The following is a 26,050-nucleotide window of genomic DNA, read 5'->3' as shown; positions in this document are numbered from 1 at the left end:
CCTGATCCATTTGCGGATCCGCACCATCACTGGTCGCTCCATTGAGACCCGGTGCCGGGTCGATTGTCGATGCTCCCGAGGTCGGTAGTGCCCACTATCGATGTCAACCTGATCCTTATCCCCGACGACTCTGAGTCGGAGGGGCGTCTGCCGACGCCACCTTTGTCTTCAATGGGGCCTATTCGTCCTAGGTCCGATTCGGACCCTTTTTCCTAAGAGTCCGAATTCGGGGAGGGATTGAAGGGGTCCCTGGACCCTTATGAATACCAGGATGAACCATCTTTGGACTGGGCTCAGGAATTGGGCGACGCCACTGGTCTGGATACTTCTCCAGACGCTGGCCTGCTGTCTCCTCCTACCGTGGCTACGGCAGAGGGAGCAACTGATGGTACGGTGGTCAGTAGGGCAGCCGAGTTCCTTGGCCTTGAGCTTCCTACTATAGAGGTCAGGTCCAATCTCCTGATGGAGGTGCTTCAGCCAGGAGCTTCCACATCAGAACCCCTTTTGGCATTCAATGAAGCCCTCACCGATGTCCTATTGGGTACTTGGTTCAAACCCAACATAGGGGCTCCTGTGAATAAGACTATTGCGCGCCGCCATCTGCCCGCTCCTAACAACCCTTAATTCCTGTCCCAACACCACACGCCTGAGAGTCTGGTCATCTAGGCTTCCTCTTCTTCAGACGCATTCCCGTCCGCACCCCTGGATAGGGAATCAAAAAGGCTGGAACAGTTTGGTAAGAAGTTGTTTTCTTCCTCCAGTCTCGCGCTGCGGTCTGCGAACACCACATGCCTTTTGGGCCGCTAATCCCACTCTTAGTGGGATACAGTTCGCAAGTCCTGCCGCAGATACCGGAGGAGGCCCGTGCTGTCGTCTACCAAGCTGTGAACGATGGGAGAGATGCGGCAAAGTTCACAATCCGTTGTGGGCTGGACATGACTGACTCAATGGGCAGATCGGTTGCTACGACGGTGGCCTTTAGATGCCACACCTGGTTGTGTACTTCTGGTTTTTCTGGGGGATGTCCAAAAGTCCCTCATGGACATACGCTTTAATGGCTCCCGTCTCTTTGGAGACAAGGTGGACTCTGCCTTGGAGAGATTTAAGGATTCCCGGGCTACTGCTCGGTCCTTTGGTCTTTCCTCTGCCCCTCGCCTTCCTGCAGTCCGCTTTCTGCCCCTTTTGTGGCCACAGAAGCGTCTCCCTGTCGCGTCCTCTGCCCAGCCACCGTGCCACCCATGCTGTCCAGCCTCTGCATGGCCGGGGACGCGAAATACCACGTGGGTGTGGGACAGGGAACCAGGGGTCTGTCCAGTCCACCTCTGCCCCCGCTGCAGCCTCCAAACCCTCCTAGTCTGTCCCCTCACTCCTATCCAGTTGGCGGCAGGATTCGCCATCATCTGACCCACTGGGAATCCATCACTACGGGCAGCTGGGTTTTTGCAGATCATTCGAAAGGGCTACTCACTCCCTTTCGAATCTGCTCCACCAGACATGCCCCCATCCTTCAGTCACCTTCCAGAGGATCATTTGGCTACTTTCTGGTGCTGAAAAAGGGCAAGGGCTTACGTCCTATCCTAGACCTTCGGGACATGAACTACTTCCTCAAGAAGGAGAAATTCTAAATGCTCACCCTGGCTCAGGTTCTGTCTGCCTTTGACCCAGGATACTGGATGGTAGCGTTGGACTTGCAGGACGCTTATTTCCACATCCCCATCCTGCCTGCCCACAGACGTTACCCACCATTTGTCGTAGGTCACAAGCACTTTCAGTTTACTGTGTTCCCTTTCGGCCTTACCAGCGCCCCTTGGGTGTACACAAAAGTGATGGCAGTGGTTGCAGCTTATCTGCACAAGCAAGGGTTGTCAGTCTTCCCCTACCTCGACGACTGGCTGTTGAAGGCAGACTCGCCCCAGAAAGTCGTCTCCCACCTTCAGACTAAGGCGAACCTCCTGCACATGCTAGGGTTTACTATAAATGTGCCAGAGTCACACCTGACTCCATCTCAGTCGCTCCCCTTCATCGGAGCTGTTCTGGACACAGTGAAGTTTCAGGCTTATCCCCCTGAAAAGTGAGTCCAAGACATTCAGGATATGATTTCGATCTTTCAGCCTCGGTCTTGGGTTTCGGTGAGACTGACTTTGAGGCTGCTGGGCCTCATGGCCTCCTGCATCCTGCTAGTAACACATGCCAGATGGCATATGCGGGCTCTGCAGTGAGACTTGAAGTTCCAGTGGGTGCAGCATCAGGGGAATCTCTCCAACATGGTCCAGATCTCAGAGGGGACTGCGAAAGACCTGTAGTGGTGGATTTCAAATCTGCATCGGGTCCACAGCAGATCCCTCTCCCATCCCCAACCAGATTTATCTATAGTAACAGATGCGTCACTTCTCGGTTGCGGCAGCCACATGGAAGAGGCGGAGAGCAGAGGCCTCTGGTCTCCGGCGGAGTCTGGGCTCCATATCAATCTTCTGGTGCTCCGGGCGATCAGGCATGCGTTCAAAGCATTTCTTCCCTCTTGCAAAGGGAAAGTAGGGCAGGTGTTCACAGACAGTACTACCGCCATGTTGTACTGCAACAAACTGGGCAGAGTAGGGTCCTAGACCCTTTGTCAGGAGGCACTACGCCTCTCGACATAGCTAGAACATCAGGGCATTACCCTGGTGGTTCATCATCTGGCGGGTTCTCTCAATGCTAGAGCGGACAAACTCCGCCGTCGATGCACAGCCTATCACGAATGAGGTCTCCATCCGGAGGTGGCACAAGGTCTCTTTCTGCAGTGGGGAGTGCCTTGGTTAGATCTGTTTGCCTCCACAGAGAAGCTCAATGTCAGCTGTTTTGCGCGTTTGAGTTTCCAAGGCGGCACTCGCTCGGAGACGCTTTTTGTCTTGACTGGAACTCTGGCCTCCTTTCCACTTATACCACTTCTGCCTAGAGTTCTCAAGAAGATCAGGAATGACTGGGCCCAAGTAATCTTGGTGGCTCCAGACTGGGCACGGAGAGTATGGTATCCAGAGCTATTGAGCATGTCCATCGACCCTCCATTCAGACTGCCTCTTCGGGCAGATCCTCTGTCGCAGAAACAGGGGACGGTCCTTCACCTGAATCTGTCCAACCTCCACCTTCTTGCGTGAAGATTGAGCAGCACCAGTTGACGACTTTTGATCTTCCACCCGAAGTCAGCAATGTTATCTTGGCAGCCAGGCGTCCCTCCACCAAAACTGTATACGCCAATTGTTGGAATAAATTTGTGGCATGGTGCACTAACAAATCTGTTGATCCCCTCTCTGCCCCTCTATCCCAGGTTCTTCTGTTCATTCTTTCTTTGGCCCAGCAATACTCTGCTTTGGGCACCCTTAGAGGGTATTGATCTGCCATTTCGTCCTTCCTTAGGTTACCTGATCAGCCCTCAGATTTTAAATCTCCTATTGTGAGTAGATTCCTAAAAGACCTCACCCATTTATTTCCTCCCGCTCCATTTATCATGCCTCAGTGGGACCTCAGTCTTGTCCTTACTTATTTAATGTGTACTCCCTTTGAGCCGCTGCACAATTGCCCCTTGCTGCTCCTCACATTCAGAACTGTCTTTCTTGTTGCCATCACCTCTGCTTGCAGGGTGACTGAGCTTCAAGCCCTTTCGTCTAAACCTCCATACCTATCTGTGCACCCTGACAAAGTGGTGTTGCGCACTAAGGCTTCCTTCCGTCCAAAGGTGGTTACACCTTTTCATGTAGGCCAGTCCATCACCCTGCCTACTTTCTATGCACCCCCACATCCTTCTCATGAGGGGGAAAGACTCCACCGCCTGGACCCAAAAGAGCGTTGGCGTTCTATCTTAATCGTACTGAAGATTTCCGGGTGGACGATCAACTCTTTGTTGGGTATGTGGGTGCGAAAAAAGGGAAGGCAGTGCAAACGCGTGTACCATCTCTCGATGGGTGCTTCTTTGCATCAAAATGTGCTATGCTTTGGCCAAGAAGCAATGCGCTGAGGGCTTGCGTGCTTATTCCACGAGTGCAACTGCTGCTTCCACTGCGTTAACACGTGGAGTTCATGTCCTGGATATCTGCCTGGCAGCTACGTGGGCGTCCCTGCACACGTTTGCTAAACACTTCTTCCTGGACAGTTAGGTCCGTTGGGACGGCTACTTTGGTCATTCTGTCCTGCAAGACTTCCTAGTATGATCTTAGTTCACAGCCCACCTCCGAGGGTGGCATTGCTTGGGTATCTATTCTAAGGTAAGGAATCTGCAACTAGAAATCTATATCAGATGTACAAGTTACTTACTTTCAGTAACAAAATATCTGGTGGAGACATATTCTAGTTGCAGATTCCTTACAGCCCACCCATCCTCCCCGCTTGCGAACTGATTTCTAGGGACAAGGATTCCCCTTTCAGGTCCTTAGCTGTGGCACACCATTCTCAGTGTTCTTAACGACTCTGCACTTTGGCATGGAAAGTCGTTCAAAGAAACTGACACCACTGCGCGAAGGCGGCGTCTGTATACTACTGACGTCATCACAGCGACTACAACGCCAATGACGCCCACAGAGTTGACCGACGAGCAAGGGTATTGCTTGAAGAAAAATCTCCGGACCCAGTCTGACGCCTGGGGAAAATTCTAAGGTAAGGAATTTGCAACTAGAATATGGTGGTCATTACAACCTCAGCGGTCTTTTTGCAAGATTGCCGAGGGTCCGCCGTGGTGAAGACCGCCAGTGCAGGCGGTTTTCCGCTCAACGAATTATGACTGCTGGCAGCCCTCTGTCCTTTTCCGAACGGAGAGCCGCCAGCAGCCATACTGGCGGCCGGCGGGGAAGTGGAGGTTGCTCCACCTCCACCGCCCGTCAACAGAACACTGCCCACCGAATCACGTTCCGTGATTCGGCGTTGCGGTGTTCTGTTGACGGGGTGCTGGCAGCGGAGCAGCCCCCATGGATCCCATCCCCTCCCGGAGGATCAACGGACCAGGTAAGTTGATCGTCCGTTGGGGGTGGGGGGTGCTGTGTGCTGTGTGTTGTGTGCGTGCATGGAGGTGTACGTGTGAGTATGTAGAGGAGGTGTGTGAGGGCGTGTGTGCATGCGCAGGGTGTGTTGTGTTTGGAAATGTGTGCGTGTCTGTCTGTCTGTATGTCTGAATGGATGTGTGCGTGTATGTCTGTGTGTGTGGCTGTTGGCATGTTTTTTTATATGTGTGCGGGTATGTGTGTTGGTGGTGTCTGCATGTGTGTACTGTGTGTGTCTGGGTTGCGATGTTGGGGGTAGGGGTGGGGAGGGGGGTCCTGCCACCTTTAGGGGGTGGCAGGGGGGTGGGGAGGGCTCGAGGTCTCGGGGGTGCGAGACCCCTATTAGTGCCAGGGATCCCTTGCACTTCTTAGAAAGCACTGACCACACTGTTTGCTTCTAATGTTGATAAATATTAAATGAAGGGCCTGAGAATAAGAAAAGAAGCTGCTTACTTGCCAGACTTACAGTAAATATGTCCAGTCACTAGGAATTCCAGAGTACGATTAAAACATGGCTGCCCCATGTCTATGCAACAAGAGGCATCCAACTGTTCTTCTATAAAGTAAATTTACAACAAGGAACCAATGTCTGGTGCCATCATTAAGTCGATATAGAGGAAGATAATAAAGATATAAAAAAAAGATATAAAAAGTCGATATAGACAACTGTGTTGCCGGGCTGGAGACAGGCTTCTGCGCATGTATGCTTGGCTGGCCCGAGACGGTCGGCTAAACATACATGGGGAATGCACAGTGCACTCCCCTAACTGTTCGTCACCCCATGGCCCGCCCTATTCACAAGGAAAGGACAATAAACACAGTTCATTGTCCCTTCCTTGTGAAAGGTTTGCAGCTACTAAGCTAAGGTTTAAGAACCCCAGCATGCCTGTGAACGATCTTGTTCACAAAACTGTCATGCCATAAAGTCTCTAGTCTCATAGAGTAAATGACATGCGGAAGACTGAATTTGAGTGCAAATTACAGTCTCCATTCCAATATTATTACTTATTCCAAATGTTTATATTTTAAAATCTACTGTGCAGATTTTCACCAAAACCTCAGAAGGATAACAGGTGCGGGCATGAATCTCATGCACACCTGTGTTTAAATCTATTGAATAATTTTAATCTAACAGACATCTGGAAAAGTTGTCTATGCCCTAGAAAGTGCCATATAGTTAAATCACCCACCACTCTGTCCTGGCTGAAGTGAGAGCTATCTTCTCAAAAGTTGACCAAAAAACTATTGAGCTGTTTTGCACAAAATTTGTGTAAACTTGGACAGATTGGTGATCGAATAATGCTTTGCCTGTATAAGTCCAACATCTATTTATAATTTAACACTGCCTCCCATGTTCAAGAACACACATTTGCCCTGAGCCTTGCCGTCGTATCGTGACCTGACAGAGCATCTTGGAAGTTTTATATTTACTTACTGTGCTTTTTTGTGAAACCTTGGAGCCTCAGGCTATAGGAATGTCTCAGAAAAAAGCTCCTTGTCATGGGGGCAAGTGGACGGTGGTTTAAAGCAGCACGAATGAGCTGGAAGAGAGTAGGGAAAATGCAAATCACAGCTCGTATATGCATACCTGAGGGAAGAAACAAGGTGTTGCCCAGGAAGAGGGTGCAAGACTGCAAGGAGAAGAGAGAGAGAGAGGGCATGCAGATGCACTCGCATTGAGTGCTTGTACACTGCCTGCAGTGTGAATCGTCAGTGCAAGAATACTGGCCAGTCTCCAGTGGTAGTGACCGGAAGCTGTACTTCGTCCAAGAGACAGCGCAGGCAAGACGGGCAAGCAGCAAGAGAAGAAAAAAACAGAATTAAAAAAGGACGCAACGTGCTGGCCAATCCGAAGCAAAGACATTTGAGCGATGCTGGACTGAGCCAGTGGTAAGTTCAGGTAAATCAGGGGCGGGCTCTAAACCCCTTTAAATATATATATTTTTTAATTAATTACAAAAGACTTCACAAGCACAGCGCACAGGCACCAGCCATGCAGGCCAAACCTAAATAATCATGGCACAGCAAAGATTGAGCCTGCAGAGATGGCTCACAAGTAAGCAGTAAACTTGAAACACAGAGTTTGTGTTAGTCGTGTCTGGGCTTTCTGCACCACTTCCGTTAAGTTGAGCTCCTCTTGATGTTATGTTTGGATTGTTGCTGCTCATGTCTAATGTATTGCATTAATTACATTACTTTGTCAACTACAGAATTTGTGTCTAGACAAGGAAAAGATTTCTTGCCCTGGATACGTTTAAATTAATAACGAGAATTCTTCAAGATTCCTCTTTGGTACCTCTTTGTTGTAATGGGTAGACCTTCCTTTATGGTCTACATCTCAAAAATGTAGCGTTTTTCATCATGACTGATCTCTCTAGTGTTTCCCCATCAATTTCAGCTTGAGGGACCCACAAAAGTATACAAAAAGTGATGGATAGAAAGCTCGAATTAATGTTAGTCACTGGTAATTTCTCAAGCCACATCCCAGACCGTCGTTATTTTGCATTCCATGCAACCTCAGTTTGGATCCAGTAATATGAATATCAGGCTTGACCCTAAGTAGTGCAATACAAGTATTAGGTTGCTTGTGTTCAGGTTCAGGAAGGATCTGGCCTGGCAGTTCCAGCTATGCTGTTCCCATTGGAGCAGGGTCAATACTGCATGTGGCTGGATCCAAACCAAGGTGGTATGGTGTGCAAAATAGCAATGGACTTGGGTGCTTCCCCAAGTTATTACCAGTGGCTGAGATCAATTAAAGCATTCCATCCAACACTTTTTTTATATACTTTAGAATTTAATCTTGAGCCATCTTTTACCTGCCGCAGTGAATTTCTTGTTAATGTTTTACTTTCCTTTTATGACTTTAAAAACTGTTACTTACATATTTAAGCCATGCCGTTGCAAAGAGTTTGGCCACCTTGACTTTACTTTAGCTACTTAATTCATTTCCAGTTTGTCTCCTGGAAATAATTCCATAAGTTCCATTATTTCTGTTTTCCAATACCTAACTGTGAATATTTGGTACCTTTTTTCAGTTAGTCCTTGATCAATCTAGTTGCCTGACAACATTCTTGAGTTTATTTAATTTACTACTGATATCCCAGGTCCTTGGATACAATTGCACTCCAACTAGATAACCTAGTTCTTGCATTGTAGTATTAACACTCCACTGGTAGTTTTTGCGGGTAGTAAAGTTTACTACACCCTAGTAGGTTTGAAGGACTAGCTCTATTTCTTACTTCAGCCTCTGCATCACTTCACTGGGTGCACATCAGCAGTCTCCGTGCCTGGAAATATCTAATTTAGAGTTTACAGACATTTGATTTCCTGAGCTACAGAGGCTGGCCCTTTCAGAATTGTAAATGGCAGAATTCCACCCATAGTAGTTACTGCCCCAGGTGCAATGCCACCATTCATAAAGAGCAATTGAAAAATATCTACATAGTGAACTGAAGAGGGGCTTTTTGGAATAATCTCTTGTGAAAATGCAATGTTCTCTACTCTGTGAATACCTGTTTAATGCCTTATATTGCCTGTCTCAGCCCCAGTATGACTGAGGTCTTTTCTTCCTACCTCCGACATTGGTTTGTTGCATTGACATCACTGGTTTAGTTACCACTTGATTTCTGCTTATAACCTTTATAGTTCTTGTAACATTGTTTTTGGAAATCACAGTTGGTCCCAGCTAGAAAGATCTGGTATATCTGGGGTTGTGTTAGTAGGTGTTGACCACTACTACAGCTGACTCTGGGGGTAAAATACCCTTGCAGACCAATTGGATGCTGAACATGGACTGACAGTTAGCTTTCTGGAGCTGGAAATGATGGAGATCATTTGAAAATTGGCGGATACCCTTTCCACCAGCCTCATAGTTCCCCACCCTATTTAGAGGTCAGAGAAGTGCACCTGTGGAGCATCAGGCTGGCTTTGCCAGTGCCATCCCCTCACCCAGCAGCTCATCCACCCCGGGCTACCAGTTCACAGTGATGGTAATTCTGCTCTGTTTATGATGGATGACAGTCACCAAATTGCCTAGCTTTCGACCTCCTTGTGATCATGACAGTCCTCCTAGGCAGCGCCTTCAGTCAATGTACCTGATGCACAAGAATAAACTTTCTTTGCATTAAGGATGTAAATTTTTTGTTTTCCTAAACAAACTTCCATTTTGGGAGTTTGTTTTGGAAAAGTTACAAAATCAAAGCATTGTGCCCGCTTGGAATACTGTTCTGCATTAGTTCGGATTTCAATAATGATTCATGGGGGGAGGGGGTCCCGGGGTTCTGGTAATGATAAAGTGGGGGTCCACAGAAGTCAGAAGGTTGGGAACCACGATCTAGTGCGTAGTACTGTCTGTCAAATCCATTGAACACTTGTGTCAGTTCATTGACGATTGTTCAACAGACATGAACAGGTTTGGTCTTCACACTCATAGACGTGTGCCTGATATGCAGACATAAATATGTCACTGTTTCTTTTCACACTTGTTTTTTTAAGCAGTATGAACAACCCTGGCTCAGACCTTCCTTGCTCTTACTTCAGAATGACAGTGCATTCTTACTATCGTCTGGTTAATGTTGTGGTCCTTAGGTTCAAAGGGCAGGGGTTTCCGTCAGTTTCCGCACCACAAAAAAAGCTGCCACCAGAGGCGATATGTTACAGAAGCCCAAACAGATGCAGCTTCAAAAGGCAGTTTCAATTTACAGATTTCACTGGTCTGCCCTGCCCTTTAGGCATTTGTACCTGTTTAACAAATGTATTGCCTGACTTTGCCTTTGACGCCCTTTTGGAGATTAGAGGCTGCAAACCATGCAGAACTTACAAAATGACTCTTGGTACTGCTCAGTTGTGTGGTCGGCTTTCTGATTTTTATGTTGCGCCTCACACACGCCTGTGCTCTGCTTGAGAAATCTGTTGTTAACAAAAAAAACTTCAAAGGGGGGGGGGCTTAGAACCACCCCCTTACTTACCTGAACTTACCATTGGCTTAGTCCAACATCGCTCTGATTTATGTGCTTCTGATTGGCTAGCACGCCATCCTGCTTCTCTTCCTCATCTTCTGTGACGTCGGGTTGCCTCTTGGGCAAGTAGTCCTTCTGGTCACTTCCCATAGGACACTGGCCAGTGTTCGTCCTCTGGATACGAAGCTGAAGGTACTGCCTTTTAGGGTCGAGCGCAAAGCGCTCTGTCCCTGTTGTTATCTCTCTACTGGCTTGTAACCGCGCCCATGTCCAGTCCATCAGTTTGGTTGGTTAGTGGGCTTGTCTTTTACAATCCACTTGATTTCATTAGTGACAGGCATGCATACATCGTGCCTTTTCTGGTGTTTAACCTGCCTCGAGCGTACCGGCCAACCTCTGAAAATATACGAGGCTCTATGTTTTCCGAATGGTTTCTGGACTAGTTTTTCTTTTTATTTGGTAGGCAGCGTGATTTCGCTGGGCAGTAGTCAAGCGCTTTGCATGACAGAGACTCTGTTACATGGATAATTGCACTTCTGCCAATACGTTTCACTGTAAGCTAACTTCTGTTTCCTTTTGGGTGTTTGCTTTGTGCTAATGGCGGCCGTCAGCTCGCTAATGTGAAACTGTTTTACTTTTCAGTTTATGTGGCAAGAAAAGTCCGGTTAGGAGTTTACAGCAATAATAGCTTTAACTCGAATAAACACGAGACCCATTGCATTGCAAATGCTGGTTTCTTTTTGCAAGTAATCTTTTTTCTTTGTGATGTCTTCTTTCTTTGCTGCCGTCTTCTTTGTCTTTGTGACAAAAGACCCTCCTTACCTGTCACATCTCTAGGTCCTACAGCAGAGCTCCGAGGTGATTCCTGCGTCTTGCCGTTCCAAGACCTTGAAAATAAACTAAACACCAATGGCGTGGTGGTTAGGGACGTAGTCCCACTGACATTAACAAAGGACTTTTCTCTTCAGGAGAGAAGATCCAGAAGTACAGCGAGTGTGGGGGACCCACATTGGAGGAATAAAGAGAGAGAGGCTGCGAAAGAGGAGGACTTCAGGGCATAGGACGAGAGTCTGAGAAGGAACACAAGGGGAGGAGTGGAAGAACAGGAACCCAGGGGCCCAGGAGAGGAGGAGCCAAGGGGTTATCCTGAGGAGGTGACAGGGAGAGGTGAAAGGGAAAACGGCAGCTCCAGTACGGGAGCGATAGTGGAGAGCAACCTCAGCGGGAGTGGAGACGAGAAGCAGCACGACAAGGAAGAGACGTGGTCGGAGGACTGGTGGTGCCCACTGCTACCATTCACCACGCCAGCGCCCGCCACAACTCACAGAGAGTTGTGGCAATCTCAGTGAGTGGAGAGGAAGCCAACAATTTTTCACACTAGGGGGGGGTTTATTTTTGCTTTAAAAAAAATTCCTCTTTTTCTTGGTCTTTCCCTTTCATTTTCTTTATTATTCTTGCACAAGTTGAGGGGCTATTAGGGACGGTGTCAATCTCCACCCCCTTTTCTATGGTAATGGCAGCGTGCTGCTTGGGGAACCGTTTGTGAAGATACCCAGGGAATTCTGACCTTATGGTGGTTACACAAATGGCACCACCTTTCCAGAACACTCCAACCCTTAACAGCAAAGCGAATAGACATCAGTGTACTTTTGTTTCCCATACAACACTCCCTGTGTGTTATGGTGGCAGAGTAATCTACCTGAATTAGCTAGCTACTCCCTGACTGTGCTGTGTTTCTTCTCCCGGGGATGCCGGCGGATGATAATACCTGGAGTGCAAGGAAGAAAGGAGACGAGCTACCCTAGTGACCCACATCTACCAAGTAAAACCGAGAAAAATCATCGAAACGAAGATTTACTCAATCAGTACAGTAACTTTTAAGTGTTATCGCCGAATACTCTTATATACAAATATTTATTTTTGTGTTGGTCGAAATAAACGCCAACGAGTAAAGCCTCCAAAGCCATATTTCTGACCCTCCCTCGGATAGTCTTCATTCTTCACTGCTGTCTTCTTTCTTCTTTACCACATGCCATCTTCTGTCTATTTTCTTCACTGCTGTCTTCTTTAGTCCATGCCATCTAATGTCTTCTTTCCCCACAGGTCTTATAATCACTTCAATCCGGATCTTGTGCTGAAATGTTCTCAGATGTTTACGTTTCCAGCTCAAGTCACAAAACAATACGTTTAAATCATGATTTCTCTACTTGGCACCAATTGTACGATTTTACGCAAAATCCTTTAGCTGCCAGTGCAAATGTGCAGATTCCCTGGGGACGGTCTACGCAGCTCTGCCAGACTGAGAGGACATGCGGTGCTGTGGTGGTAAACCTTCAGATCCAGGCGCCTCTCCCAGCGCTCTTGAGAGGCGGACAAGATGCTATAGGCCACCCTGCAAAAGGTAGCTCAGTGCGTAGTGACCCTACTGCACAGAACTCCATTAAACCCAGGATGTCTATGGGAGGCCCATGAAATAAGCGGCACAGGGCAGAGTTAGACTGCAGTCCTTTACGGCAGTAATGGCAGCAGGCCTACCAAGCCAAGCACCTTGTGGGCTCCTTCCTCGAGAAGGGCATGCCCTTGCACGAGGACCCCTTAGGGCTGGTTGCAAGCTAGGAATGAGTGTCTGAATGATGCAGGCTGGGCGGCTGTGTTTGGACACTGCCAAGTCCAGCAGCACTCTCCATCTGGATCAGTCCCAAGGAACCATAGCACACATGGACAGCTGCATGTACAGACGCCCTCCCATGGCCCGGTCTTTCTTCCTGCCTTCCGGATGGCTGGAAATTCAGGCAGAAAAAGAACATCTCGCGGCAGTTCCCAGCACGGGTAATCTGCAAAATCTACATGGAGTGTAGCTATCTCTTTGTAAGAAATTACCGTGCGCTACTCTTGGTGATAACCAGGGCCACTAGAATTAAACAATTGTGCTGCCGCAGCCGTTTTCGCACAATCATAGATTTGCCGAATTTGCCACATAATCTATCATCTGATGCATAATCTGCTAATTTTACCACCAAAAAATTGTTTGAAGCTCAAACAGTTCAAAAGTTACTAAATATACAGTGACACATGTTGATCAGTAGTGGCAGGCTTTTTGTAAAGCTGGACTGGTCACCTTTCTGTTACTTATTGGGATGTTAAACTGGTACTAATGGGGTGCAATCTATGTCCATACAGTGTTACCAAGTTTAAAAATGCAGAAATAATGAAGTTGTACAGTAACAAAATGTGCTACATTATGCCGCATAATTTGGATTTCTTGCTGCATAATTTGGATTTTCTTGCAACTTAATTCCAGTGGCCTTGGTAATAACTGACAGTAACCGTTGATACAGGACATATCGCGAACTGGACAGCCTACTGGCAACGTTACTCATTTTGAATCACCCTAGTAAAATAATGCTGCATCATCACCGCCTCCACATATAGAACCTGTTGCACGTCCATATTTGCACAGGAGGCTCAACCCACTGGGCTAGAAACCTTGAAGGGAAGGTGGGGGGAGAGGGAAAGAGGGAAGGAAGGAGGAATATATACACACACACACACTCACACACTCCTTCCGTCACTGCTAAGATGTTTTGACAGTAAATATTGCATATTTTTTTTAATATATCCCTTAGAATCACCATTTTGCAGGTTTCTGGCACTGTAGACAATGTGTGCTTCTTACAAGCAAAGTTTGGCTAAGACCGTTATTGATGAAAGGGTATACATTAAAGTCTAACACAACATCTCAAAGAGTGCTGAACTGCAACAAAGAGCACGCTAGCATCTGCAGCACGTGATACCATTAATAAAATAATAATATTAATTAAAAAAAGGTATAATGGGAATTAGGTGTAAAGTTAGTAACAATGTCTTATTTTTGCACTGCCCTCTTCTTTCTTCTTCACGATATGCCATCTTCTGTCTTATTTCTTCTTTACCGCGTGACATTTTCTGTCTTTTGTCTTCAGTGCGTCTTCTTTCTTCCGGTCTTCTTTTTTCACTGCTGTTCTTTCTTCTTCGACGCATGCTCCCATATCAATAGGTTTCGCCTCTGTTTCTTCTTTCAGTCTAGCGGGATTACAAATATTAGAAAAATGTTATAATAATGTTTGTTTCAAGTTTGATAAACCCAGAATTGTTGGTTAGTAAATCAAAATACATCACAACATAAACACCTATTAACAGTTTATCACTTTTAAAACAAACATTGTAACATGTTTCTTATATTTTAGAGTCCATTTAGCTGGAAAGAAAAAAACAAGACATTTTTGTACCTTCTGCAATGTCCCCCTGCCAGCAGGTCCTGCAGCACAGTAGAAGTTGTGTTTGTCAACATAGATAAGCTTCGAACTCTGCAAAATGTATTCACCACAATAGTTATTAAAATAATGCATAGTGTTGTCCAGTTATGCTTCTTTGGCTTACACTCACCCTTTGTGAGGTTATGCACCAAAACATACTTTCACAGAGTTTCTTAAACTTATATTGCACAACTGCTCACCAAGATAAAAAAATAAAAAAAATAAACTCTATTCAAATGGTCGAAACCTATTGCGTTTGTCAGTGTTGCTTGTTGTTTCCAAGCTTCTACCCACTGGCACCTTCCACACTAAGCTTTGAATGCTCAACTTTAGTTACCTATAGTGAGTCAAGTGCCCAGAGAGATTAACTTGATCCCCTGCCTAGATAATAATATTGATCCCCATGGGACCTGATGTAAGGAATTCTAGTCAGTGTGTACTGCCCAATGATCAGTGACAGCTTTAAGACTCTAAGAATAAAAGTGCCATTTCACTAACTATAACAAATTTATTTGTGATTAAAAGGTGTTTTGCTCTTCTTCACTCACTCATTTTAACCCATATTAATTATAGCCTAATCCAAACGAATAATTCTCTAACCTTTGGTCTAGACCTAATTTTTATTGTCACTGTTGGAGGCGGCTTGGTTCTGTTGGCTAACGAATAAGCTCAGCTGGCCGGAACGTGCCACTCCTGATTGGGGTGGTCAGGTACACCTGTTGGATAACCTGCGTTCACCCTTGGGTAGCGTGACTTGGAGCAGTCAGGCTTATCTCGGAGGCAATTAGTAAAGCAACAGCACTGCACGTACCCACAACACCCCGGTTGAACGACCCCCAATAAAAGACTTCACACAGGTTGTATGTATAGAAACATTACATTTAGCACACACACACGTTTAACACAGTTTGATTACAATGTCATCTCAGTGTAAATATCAATGAGCACAAAATATTCTTCATTGTAAACTTGGGAGTGAATCTCAATGACCCTGCAACACACTATAATAGGCCCCACTGCTTTAAAGATTGATCACTGTATATAAGTTTGAGGATACCACTCCTTCCCTCCCTGCAACCCCATAAGGTACCAACCCGCTGTCAGCTCCAGGCCCACCATCACATTACCCACGATCAATGCAACACGTTCAATCAATGGGTCACCCCGGCTTTTAATCCTATCAGACCGGTTGCCCGTCTCACCATCCTTGCAGTGATCTGTACAGGGAAGCCCTGGGAGGCTGCTGGGGCGACGTTGGCTCGGCATTGGAGGCGTGCTGGTCCTGTGCTGCCCTGTGGAGCGGGTCCTGACTTTACGTGCGCTGTGCATGTGCAGATGGTGCACGAGGAGTGGGCGGCCCCCCCTTTCTGTGAGGTAGCGGATGTGGGGGCTGGTCCCGGTGCTCAGTGCCCCTCTTTCAATACTGTGGTGGGAGCAATGGGCAGGAGTGAGTGCCCGTGGGGTTCTTCTGCCCCCAGCGGCCCCTACTTACCTGGCTATTGTTTCCGGTGAGGTGTGGTGGGTGTCTCTCTGGCTATCTGCCTAGGACGACTTGCGGAGAAGATGGGGAAGGCGGACCAGAAACACCCTAAGCTCACATTTGATGGGGGGAAAAAGAAGAGCAGCCAGACCGGCTAGCAGATGACCTGCCGCTGGAGGAGGAGGAGGAGGAGGAGGAGGAGGAGGCCTCTGCGTCGTCCGTGAAGGCTATGTTCTTGGACCTCAAGCATAGTCTGGCCAGTATTGATGTCAAGCTGGACCACTTGACTGAACAAATGGATCATTTAAAGGATGGGTCACGACGCCTGCTTTGAGCAGATAGAATCACGCACCTCGGATCTGGAAGACAGGCGACGTGGAAAAGTTTCTGCGCATGGAGCGCCTGTTGGAGGGGATCCGGAACAAAAATGAGCACCTTGAGATGTTACTACGCTCCCGCCGTAGTAACATCTGCATTTTGGGCCTCCCGGAGTCGACAGCTATGGGGTGAATGGAGGACTATGTTGAGACCATACTTTCTGCACTGTTCCCCCGTTGAGCTGTCCCAGGTGTTGGTGGTGGACAGGGTCCATAGATCTCTGGGGCCAAGACCGCCGCCGGGGTCACCGGTACACCCTATCATTGTACGCTTACTGAATTACAGAAACAGGTACACAATACTCAGATTGGCCAGAGTGTGTCCTGTGATCTACAATAATACTGAACTGAGTATCTTCCCACACTACACTCCTGGGGTGCAAGCAGCACATTAGACCTTCTTGCCGACCAAACGCACTCTGAGCCAGACCAATGCCAAATATAAGGGCAAGCTGCACTTTTTCACTGATCTGAAACTGGCTGTCAAATACGCTAAACCTGTCCCCAAAAAGGCGACTCTGGACTGCCCGCGTACTGCTAACGGAGAGGGTGATGCTGTCAGTGACAATGACTGAATCTATTTTGTTGTTTGCTGGGGGGGGAGGGGTCCCCATGGCCCCGCTCTGTGTCTTGGGACTTGTCGAATTTGTTGGAAATGTAACTATTGGTGCATCCTGTCTTGCTATACACTTTACACTGTGAGTCCCCCTGCCCATCCATCCCATTCGGGACGGTTCTCGGATGGCCTCGCTGATGCCCCATTGGATGAGTCCATTAAAGTTGTTTATTATCATGTTGTGGAATATGTACTTGGGTGTGGGGGGATTGCAGTACTGACCCAATTTGGGGGGGGGGGGTCAGCGTGTAGTGGGGGTTTGTGTTGTTTTGCACTTGGTTTGCTCTTGCTGATTTCTTCCTTCCTCTCTTGCTCCTTCCCCTTCATGCAGTGGATGTCTCAATTATGGTGGTATGGGCCGTTGTGTGTTTTGGTAGACTATTGGGCTGGCGCAAAAAAAGTGACTCCTGTACATTGCCTCACTTGGAATGTTCGTGGGCTGAATGATGGGCATAAGATGAGAATGCTGTCTGCATATTTGCAGTGCCATGCGATAGACATCTGTATGCTTTAGGAGACTCATCTGGCGGAGGCCACGAAACACCGTGTGAAGGCTGGCTGAATTGGTGAGTGTCTGGTTGTGGTGTATTCGAGGTATGCACGGGGTGTGGCGATTCGGAAAGGGCTGCAATGGCGTACTGAAAAGGTGCTTGTGGATCTGAATGGTCGTTATGTCATGTTGCGGGGAACATTGCGAGATAGGCCATTTCGGTTGGTGTCGATCTATGGTCCAAATATCGATGACCCTGATTTATTTTGGGAAATATGGTAGCTGATTGGCTCACTGGGTTCCGGGTCTCTGTTGTGGGGGAGGGAAGGGGGGGACAAGGGGGTGGGGGACCTCAATGCTATTGGATTTTGTGGCAGACTGTGAGAGCCATGCCTGGGCACAACACGTGGCGGCTGCTAAGGCCCTGTCTCTTATTTTGCCCAAGGGTGCTTTGGTAGACGGACAGGGAGGGGCACTTGTGTCAATTATGTCCATGGCAGTTGGTCCCGAATAGACATATGGCTCGTACCCGACACGTAGAGCTCTGGACGGAGTCCATTGAGCATAAGCCCCGCACCTTGTTGGATCATTCGCAGGTCATGCTGGAGCTGCTAATTCCTGGGGGCCCCAGCCGTGCATTTAAGTGGAGGTCGCCCTATGGTGCGCTGAGAGATCAGGCTTTTAGGGAACAGATACATGACGCTATAGTGCACTACTTTGCTGATAATCAGGGGTCTGTAGCCTCAGTGGCACTGTGTGGGAGGCTTTTAAAGTAGTAATTGGTGGGCTCTGCCTTTCCAAAAAACACGAGGTGCTGAAGGCACTAAGGCGGGACTGGATGAATCTGGAGGCCCAGCTTGCTGACCTAGAAAAACGATTGGTCCCTTTCGGGTCTGGTGGCCTCCTGGCTGAATTGAGAGAAAAGATGACACAGTATAAGGAGGTAGCACTTCGCGAGGTCTGCTTTCAAGGGAGAGATGCTACGGCGAGGAGATTTGGTGAGGATGAGAGGGCTGGCAGCAATGCTTCGTAAGCCATGGGCAGGCAATTATATTGTAGAGCTGACCGACTCGACTGGAGCACATCATACCGGCACTGAGGAGATCAGGCGTGTCTTCACTGACTTTTATTCTGACCTGTACGCTGGGCACTCGGGGCTGAGATCTGCGCTGCCACTGATTACTTTGAGGATATCAGCCTGCTTTGGCTTGAGAATTCGCATAGGCAATATCTACATGCTCCCTTCTCAGTGGACGATGTGATCCAGGTTATACGAAGTCTGCCGGGAGATAAGGCCCCGGGGCTAGATGGCCCGACGCCGTCCTTCTATTAGGACCACACCTCCTGGAGGTCTACACAGAGGTGCTCGAGAGTGCCATTCTCCCGGCCTCGCTGCGGGAGGCTCTCAACGTGACTATTTTGAAGCCCGGGAAAGTCCTGTGCTGTTGAGATTCATATTGGCCCCTTTCGTTAATAAACATAGACAATAAGATTCTGGCGAAACTTATCGCGGCTCAGTTGCAGCCCTTGCTCCCTTCCTTGGTGCTGCCGGATCAGTCCGGCTTTGTGCCGGGGTGCTCTGCTTCGTATAATCTCTGAACCTACTTTGCAATATCTAGTATGATCGGACCTGAGGATCGCGCAGCGGTGGTGTTCCTTGATGCCAATAAGGCATTTGACTCTCTTGCGTGGCCATATATGTTTGCTTTGCTAGCTAGGGTAGGGTTGAGCCCTAGGTTCATTCAATTGAGCCGCTTGCTGTACTCGCAATGACCCCCGACTGAGAATTAACAGGACAATTTCTGATCCCTTTTCGATAGCTAGGGGCACTCGTCAGGGATGCCCACGCTCTCCGCTACTATTTGCGATGGCTTGCTACACATTTGTGGCAACTCCATAATCACAGGGGATTGGCATTTCGACATCGTCCAATATTGATCTCTATGCGGATGATGTCGCATTGTATATTTGCGATCTGCAGCAGCACCGTGACACCCTGTTATATGAAATAGTTTGTTTTGGACAGATATCTGGGATCACCATTAACTGATCAAATCGGTGGTGCTGCCCCTGTCTGATGCTACAGTGCAGTGCCCCTATAGATTTCCCCTCAGCTGGGCTGGTGGGCCGGTGCGATATTTGGGTATCTGGCTGAGTAGGGAAACTGATACGCTTTGGTCCGCAAATTACGGCAAAGCCATGTCGTGGTTGGTACATAAGGTGGAGGTTTGGCATTCGCTGCTGCTCTCGCTGGCTGGCCGCATAGCGATAGCAAAGATGATCATTCTGCCCAAATTCCTATATTTATTTATCAATCTACCTCCTGTCCTTACAATTAGCTTTATGAAGAAGCTTAAGTCCGCACTTGTGGCTCGCTTGGGCTGGTCGGCAGCCCAGAATTTCATGGGAAAAACTGACACTTCCGTTCGAACAGGGTGGTCTGGCAGCCCTGGATCTAGAACTCTATTATAATTGCACACAGGCCCACTTTGTGCATTTCTGGCTGCACCCCATACAATATTTGCCACACTTGGCTCCTGAATGTTATGCAGTGTGGCCTGACAGGCTATCGCGGGTGATTGGTGGTCTGACGAGACGCAGGCCGTAGTGGGTTGATACTGTGGCTTGCAAGGCACGGGTCTGGACTGTGCTATTGCGGACGCCAGAGTATGTAAGCCCTTTGCGCCTTCCGTACTGGTGCTTGTCGCTGTCGGAGGACAGTCGAGTATGCGGGTTCCTCCGAGAGTTGAACTTAAATACCTTGGGATCTTGGTTTTCGGAGGGGATGTTAGTCTCCTCGGAGGCTGCACTTGGTGATACACATGACACCGCACTGCACCGATTATTCTTTCTCAGAGTTAGGGCTATGTTCCGTGCACGATATCCCTGCTTTTCTGCAGCGCCCCAGGCGTGTCGAGTGTTGGAACTTATATTTCAAACGCGGTCCCTGCACAGGCTTATCACAAATCTATGTTTGCTTGCAGAGCACAGCGTCTGATGCTGGGTCTAAAGCTAAAATCCATTGGGAGGCGGACATAGGCGAAACCATTCCCGAAGACATGTGGCGGCATTGCTGCGCGCAGATGAGAGCTGTCCCCTAATTACAGATTGCGCCTTATTCACTTCAATTTTCTACATCGTTTGTATTATGCACCCAGCAGATTAAAGAGCATGGGTGTTAGAGTAGACGCACGATGCGAGAGGTGTCTTGCTACTGAGGTGGACTTCTTGCATCTGGCATGGGGTTGTGAGGCGCTGCAGGACTATTGGACGGAGGTGTTGTGGGCAACTGAGGAGATGTCTAGACTCTTACTACCTCACACCCCTAAGCTTGCTCTTTTGGGACGTGTCGAGGAGATCCCCCTCCCCACACAGGAAACAGTGGTACTGCTGCTGGCTACGCATAAGGTTGCGATGTGCTGGGGGACGGCAGAGTCCCCGATGCTGTGAATGGCTGAAGCACGCTGCGTACTGTCAGTAACAGCTAATGATATACTGGGAACTGATGCCTGAAGGCTCCTGACTGAGCGATATATGGGCCCCCCTGCCATACTTTTTGGAGTCCCGAACATTGGATGAAATATGACTGCTTAACGCAACCACTGGTTATATAGTAGCTAACGTCCCCCTCTAATGATATTCAATTCCCACTGATTTAGGACGTATGATGGCTGCATTGTCCCCTTGTCCCCCCTTTTTCTTTGACCTTGCCTTACTCTTTTTTCCCCTCTCCTCCTCCCTCTTCCTCTCTTCTTCCTTTCATTGTATGCATGCATTATGATGTTCAAGTGATGCTGTTCTGTCAGCACAGCGGCGCCTTCATCGCCTTATCCTTGATTTACAGTTATGATTGCTAATATGGCTCCAACTGGGCCTTGTTATCTTATGGTGTCTATAGCTGTGCTTGTTACCACTAAATGCAAAACGAAATCCTTTTTTTTTTTTTTTTTAAACCTACCTAACAGAATGAAGATAACCCGATAATGCAAAATGCATCCTATCATAAATGCATCAATATGTCATAATTTCACTCAGGGAAAGACACATGCTACAGGAACTGACAGTGATCATCTTAGGGGTGGTTTTGTGAACATAAAACAGCAGAGAAATTGTTAATTATATTGCCACATGTATTGTATCGTTGATCTACATAGCATCTATTATACATGACGAGGCGTTGAAGCACTCTGCAGATGGACAACATACTACTCCTTGGAGCCCAGAGTTGGTTTTCAGTGTTAGTTGTAAAACTGCAGTTACTCATATATTATGCAACTTTAATAGAGTTAGTGTACTGATTAGTTGGATGCAATTTCTAGTTTAGAGGAAACTGTCTAATAGACTTGCGTGGTGAGGCCGTTTTGAGATTCTGAACTTGTGGATAAACTAGCTCTCTGTACTGTAAAAATAAATAAATATATATATATATATATATATTCTCCTCGGCACCCAGCCACTCATGGCTAAGTCACAACTCCTCTGGTGTCGGTGTCAAGGTGGAGGACAGGAAAGACTACAGCCAGTAAACATTTAAGGAGGAAACGTTCAGACTCCCAGTAGGTGGTTCACTCAGAGGTCTTCAAAACATAGGGGGTGGTCACCGGGTCTGTGTCTCTGGTGCCCATGAACTCCCATTGCCCCATACAGGTTTGATCCCACGAGAAAGTGCTCAGTGCCGTGTCCCTGAGTTACAAGGCACCAGAACCAGTTCCAATGCCTAAAAGTGCCCACTTCCCCAAAGTGGCATTTCCTGGCCAGGGGTGACAAAGCTACCCTTACCAACTGCTTGGGCTTGTCATCCTGACTCCAACGAGACCAAACAATTTGAGGCTGCTCCCATGTAATCCCTTATTGCAACCGGATTTAGTAAGCCCTACATGTATCATCGTCACTTTAGCCATGTACGCATCCACATAGGAGCCATCCCTTCCTGTCATAGACATGGACGCCCGGTTTTGAGAGGCCAACCCCCATCCATTCCTGGCCCATCCCGGGTACTCAAACCCACACACGAGTGAAGGTGCCAGTTTGTAACACGTATGGATCACACAGGCACTTTCACCCTGCTTTGGCAGAGGGAAAGTGCTCCAAGCTACTGGGGTTATGAATTTTATGGTGCCCAGTGGCAGTAAGTCACCTTCTGGGCTGCTGCACTGGCACACCGCATTGGGGGTCTTCAGTACGTGGGTATGCTGTTAAGGACCGGCTGTGACTGGTTTGTACTTTACCTGGCCCCCAGGCCTCAGGCACAGTCCGAGGCTAACCATGGCTGGTCCGACACATGCTGGCTAGCGCGGTATCCTCAGTCTGGGAGTTCCCGCACCTGCATCTTCATCTTCATCCTGCACACTCAGGAAGGCTACGTTTGTAGCCCATGGCCATATGTCGGGGAACCAGCTTCCCACCTTGGGATCCAGCCGGTTCCCTTAGGGTAGGGGTAAACCCCTTGGTGAAGGGGGGGCAGGGGCAACCCCTACATGGGTGCATCTTTCCAGAGGTGCCCATCTGACTCCACGTTGACCACTGGCCCCTCTACTGGGTTCCTCCAGGGACGGTGTAGAAACCTACTCAGGTCTGGTCCAACTCACTGGATTCCTATCCTGAGTGCAGGTGCCCGCAGGCCTACTCAATCAAACCTCAAACGTGGCCAATGGAGTCGCCATTGTGGGCACCAAATGTGCCAGAATTCCACATGGCAACCCATTAAGTAACTTTAGGCCCGAGTTATAGTTTCTTGTCATAAGTATAGCTATAAGTATAATTATAACTTCTGAATTTCTCTGGTTTTGAGTAGATCAAACGGAACCCAACTATAAAGTCCCTGTAACCTTTGTTTTTAATTCAGTGAATTGATTTTATTGTTAGCACATCTCTGCAACGATCTTCACAATTCAGAATTTGCTGTTATGAAAACATCCCAAGAGAAGCAGATTCTGTTTGACAGAGGAACCAGTGTACAGAAAAGTCAGATCGTTAATAGTGGATGCAAATTGCCCAGTGACTTTGGTAACCTGCCTTTCACTTTTCTTTGCAACATGTAGTCTAATAGATCACTTTGCAAAATGTCTAGTCACACTGGATCACAGAGCGACCTACTTCATGAATATTATTTAGGCAGGTTCTCTTCGTGACTCCCTGTAATTAGAGCAGCAGACATTCATCCTTTCATCTTCACAGTCTTGAATGGTAATCATTTCTTTTTATTTAAAAGTAGCCCGTGAGGAAATTAATAAGGTGTTCCGCCCAGAGTCAATGCAAGTGTCTTAGATGTGGAGAGATATGATGGTGCCTTGGAACTCTCCTGCTTAGTCTTGCTGCTTTATTCCAAAGTAACTGAAGTCTGCATAACAGATATGCAGGAAGATGAAGGTAGAGACTGTTTTAGTCCAGACGGGACGTAACCTAAGAGTGAACTACTGTTTTCCTTGTATCTTCAGGTGACCCGATCAAGAGACATCTTGATAGTTTTCATCTTTAAAAAACAGTCAGATGAAATGTGTTTAATTTGCAATACAATGGAGAGATTGTAATCTAAGGTAATGCCAAGATCTGTGTCTGACGCCATAGGATTAGATAAAGTGTTAAAATCAGCAGGCTACCAGAGGGAGAGTAGCGGGGGACCATTATGATCAAAAACCAAAAAGTTTGGTTTTGTTGGAATTTAGTTTTAAACAATATGCTTCCATCCATGCCACAGTACAGAATAAATGCCAATAAGGCTCAAGTGTAAAGCTATACAAAGTAGTCCTAAATTCTGATCTGTGTAATTACGAAGGCAAATGCTTTTTGTTATAAGTAAAATATTGAAAAGTCCATAGTTTTGTTATAAGTAAAACATGAAAAAGTCCACAGTAAGCCCTTGATAGATGACCAGTCAACATTTTGTTATGGGCAGCACTGCAAATTGGCCATGTGGGAGCAGAACCCCATGCCGCAATATTCAGAACACCCCAAAATGTAGATTACCCCAAAAATAACACTGTGGCTTCGCCGCAGGTTGATCTTGCTCAAACATGGTTTAGCAGAATCGCACATAATTAACTTGAACCATATAATAACTAAGTACTAGATCAGGAGAAGAGTTTAAGGGTTTTATTACAAGATTCTCGGAATCGGGCAGTAGAGAATAAATGCCAATAAGGCTCAAATGCAAAGATATCCAAAGTAGTCCTAAATGAACAAGAACATCGTTAAGAAATCAGACAGCATCTCCAGTGGTATGAAAAAGTCTTCTAATACCCCTCAAAACAATATGTGGTCTCATTGCAGCCAGTTCATAAGTAGCATGTTTTAGACAAATCGGAGGTTTCATTGTCACTGTTAACTTCATAAGCACTAAACCGTTCTACGAAAACATTCAAGGATCTTCTGCATTATTGCTATCCAGAAGTGAACAAAATTATAAAACCTTACAAACCAGGCTATATACCAATGGTCAGTGCTAGGCCCAGCAACGAAACTACATTGGAAGGACCGTGGGAAATGTTGCACTTTAGGAACACTTGAAAGTTCATTCACATTACATGCACACTAGGAAAATTCTATTACATCACTCTAGCTCCACTCTGTGGAGCCTATGGCAATACAAGATGCGCAGGGGAACGAGGTGCGAGGGGCAAAGAGCAGAAGTTGATGACCAGCATCAGCAAAGCATCCTTGTTAACCAATATAGTGATCTTGTGAAAATGCGTCACAACTAAATCTAATTAGATAACACACTTCGATAAGTCCTTATAACGTTTAATAACTCCATTATTATTAATTTAACATTTGGTTATTGGATCCATCATTAAAAAAAATATATATATATATTTTTTTTATTTATCATTATTTATTCACAAAAATATAAACCCAGAGAAATGCTAATACAGCCGTTATGAATGGCTGCTCCACCTACACGAGTTAAACATAAGAGAACAGTCATGTATTATACATACATGGAACCAGAAAAATTGTTATGATTCTTGCCAATCAATTTTATTTATCTATGGTGAATTGATGGTTAAAGGGTATGTGTCATCCGCCAAGGAAATGTCATTAATGGCAATTGTTTGTGTGGATTCCAGAGAGCAAAATAAGTTTGGACTCTGAACCACAAAAGCAAATTTCTGTTGTCTGTTCAGTAGTCTATTTTACATTTAGCGTAGTTTGATGTATGGTGCAACTATGATGAAATCTATTGTTATCTGGATCAGTGGGGAGATCATGGGGACCTTATGATAGGGCAAAAGGTACACTCGTACAATGCTTCTTGTTCCAGTCGACACAATTAACATGCCACAGATCAGATGCTGCAGCCATTGTCTAAAGAATGCTTTACGAGGATGTTCAGCTTCACTAACCCTCTCCTTTAGTTTTATACTCTTATCCCTCTCCATCACGGTGCTCGTACCCTCCACCTGACTTCACAAACATTTCTCTATTTGTATACTTTGAAAAAAATCTTTGTGCTTCAGGGCGTAGAGTGTCAACGTCACCGAAGCAGTGCGTTGCTGCCATTAATTTGATTTTGAAGCACTGTTACTTGATCTTTGAAAAACAATAAATTTACAGGTTTGACTTAATTGCATTCCTTGGTAAATACCTGGCCGCATTCATACCCCAACCGGTTCCCACCATTTGGACTTCGTCAGTGAGATACAGGTTGAATCCAGTGGCACAGTGAGCGCGCGACCCACATCTGAGCATATCTGTCGCACTTAGGAAGTCTCACTTAGAATAACAAAAAAGTGACTGGTGGAATGCTTGAATTGATCTTGGGCACTGGTATTTACTCTGGGCTCTGTTCATGTGCATCATTTGTTTGTGCATTCCATGATACTGTGACC

The 26,050-nt window shown here is 46.9% G+C and overlaps 2 protein-coding genes across 2 annotated transcripts in view; one reads left to right on the top strand and one right to left on the bottom strand.

Moving 5' to 3' along the window:
- LRRC47 (leucine rich repeat containing 47) overlaps positions 1-26,050 on the top strand; it is a 127,966-nt gene that overhangs the window by 35,596 nt on the left and 66,320 nt on the right. The window lies entirely within an intron of this gene.
- SMIM1 (small integral membrane protein 1 (Vel blood group)) overlaps positions 13,574-26,050 on the bottom strand; it is a 402,844-nt gene continuing 390,367 nt past the window's right edge. The window contains exon 3 of the transcript XR_011204954.1: positions 13,574-14,026. The gene's annotated coding sequence lies outside the window, so the exon portion shown is untranslated. The remainder of the gene's footprint in view (positions 14,027-26,050) is intronic.

Source organism: Pleurodeles waltl, chromosome 6 (genome assembly GCF_031143425.1).
Source record: "Pleurodeles waltl isolate 20211129_DDA chromosome 6, aPleWal1.hap1.20221129, whole genome shotgun sequence".
Taxonomy (NCBI): domain Eukaryota; kingdom Metazoa; phylum Chordata; class Amphibia; order Caudata; family Salamandridae; genus Pleurodeles; species Pleurodeles waltl.
Note: the sequence above shows the minus strand (reverse complement) of the source record. Positions and strands in the feature narration are given on the sequence as shown.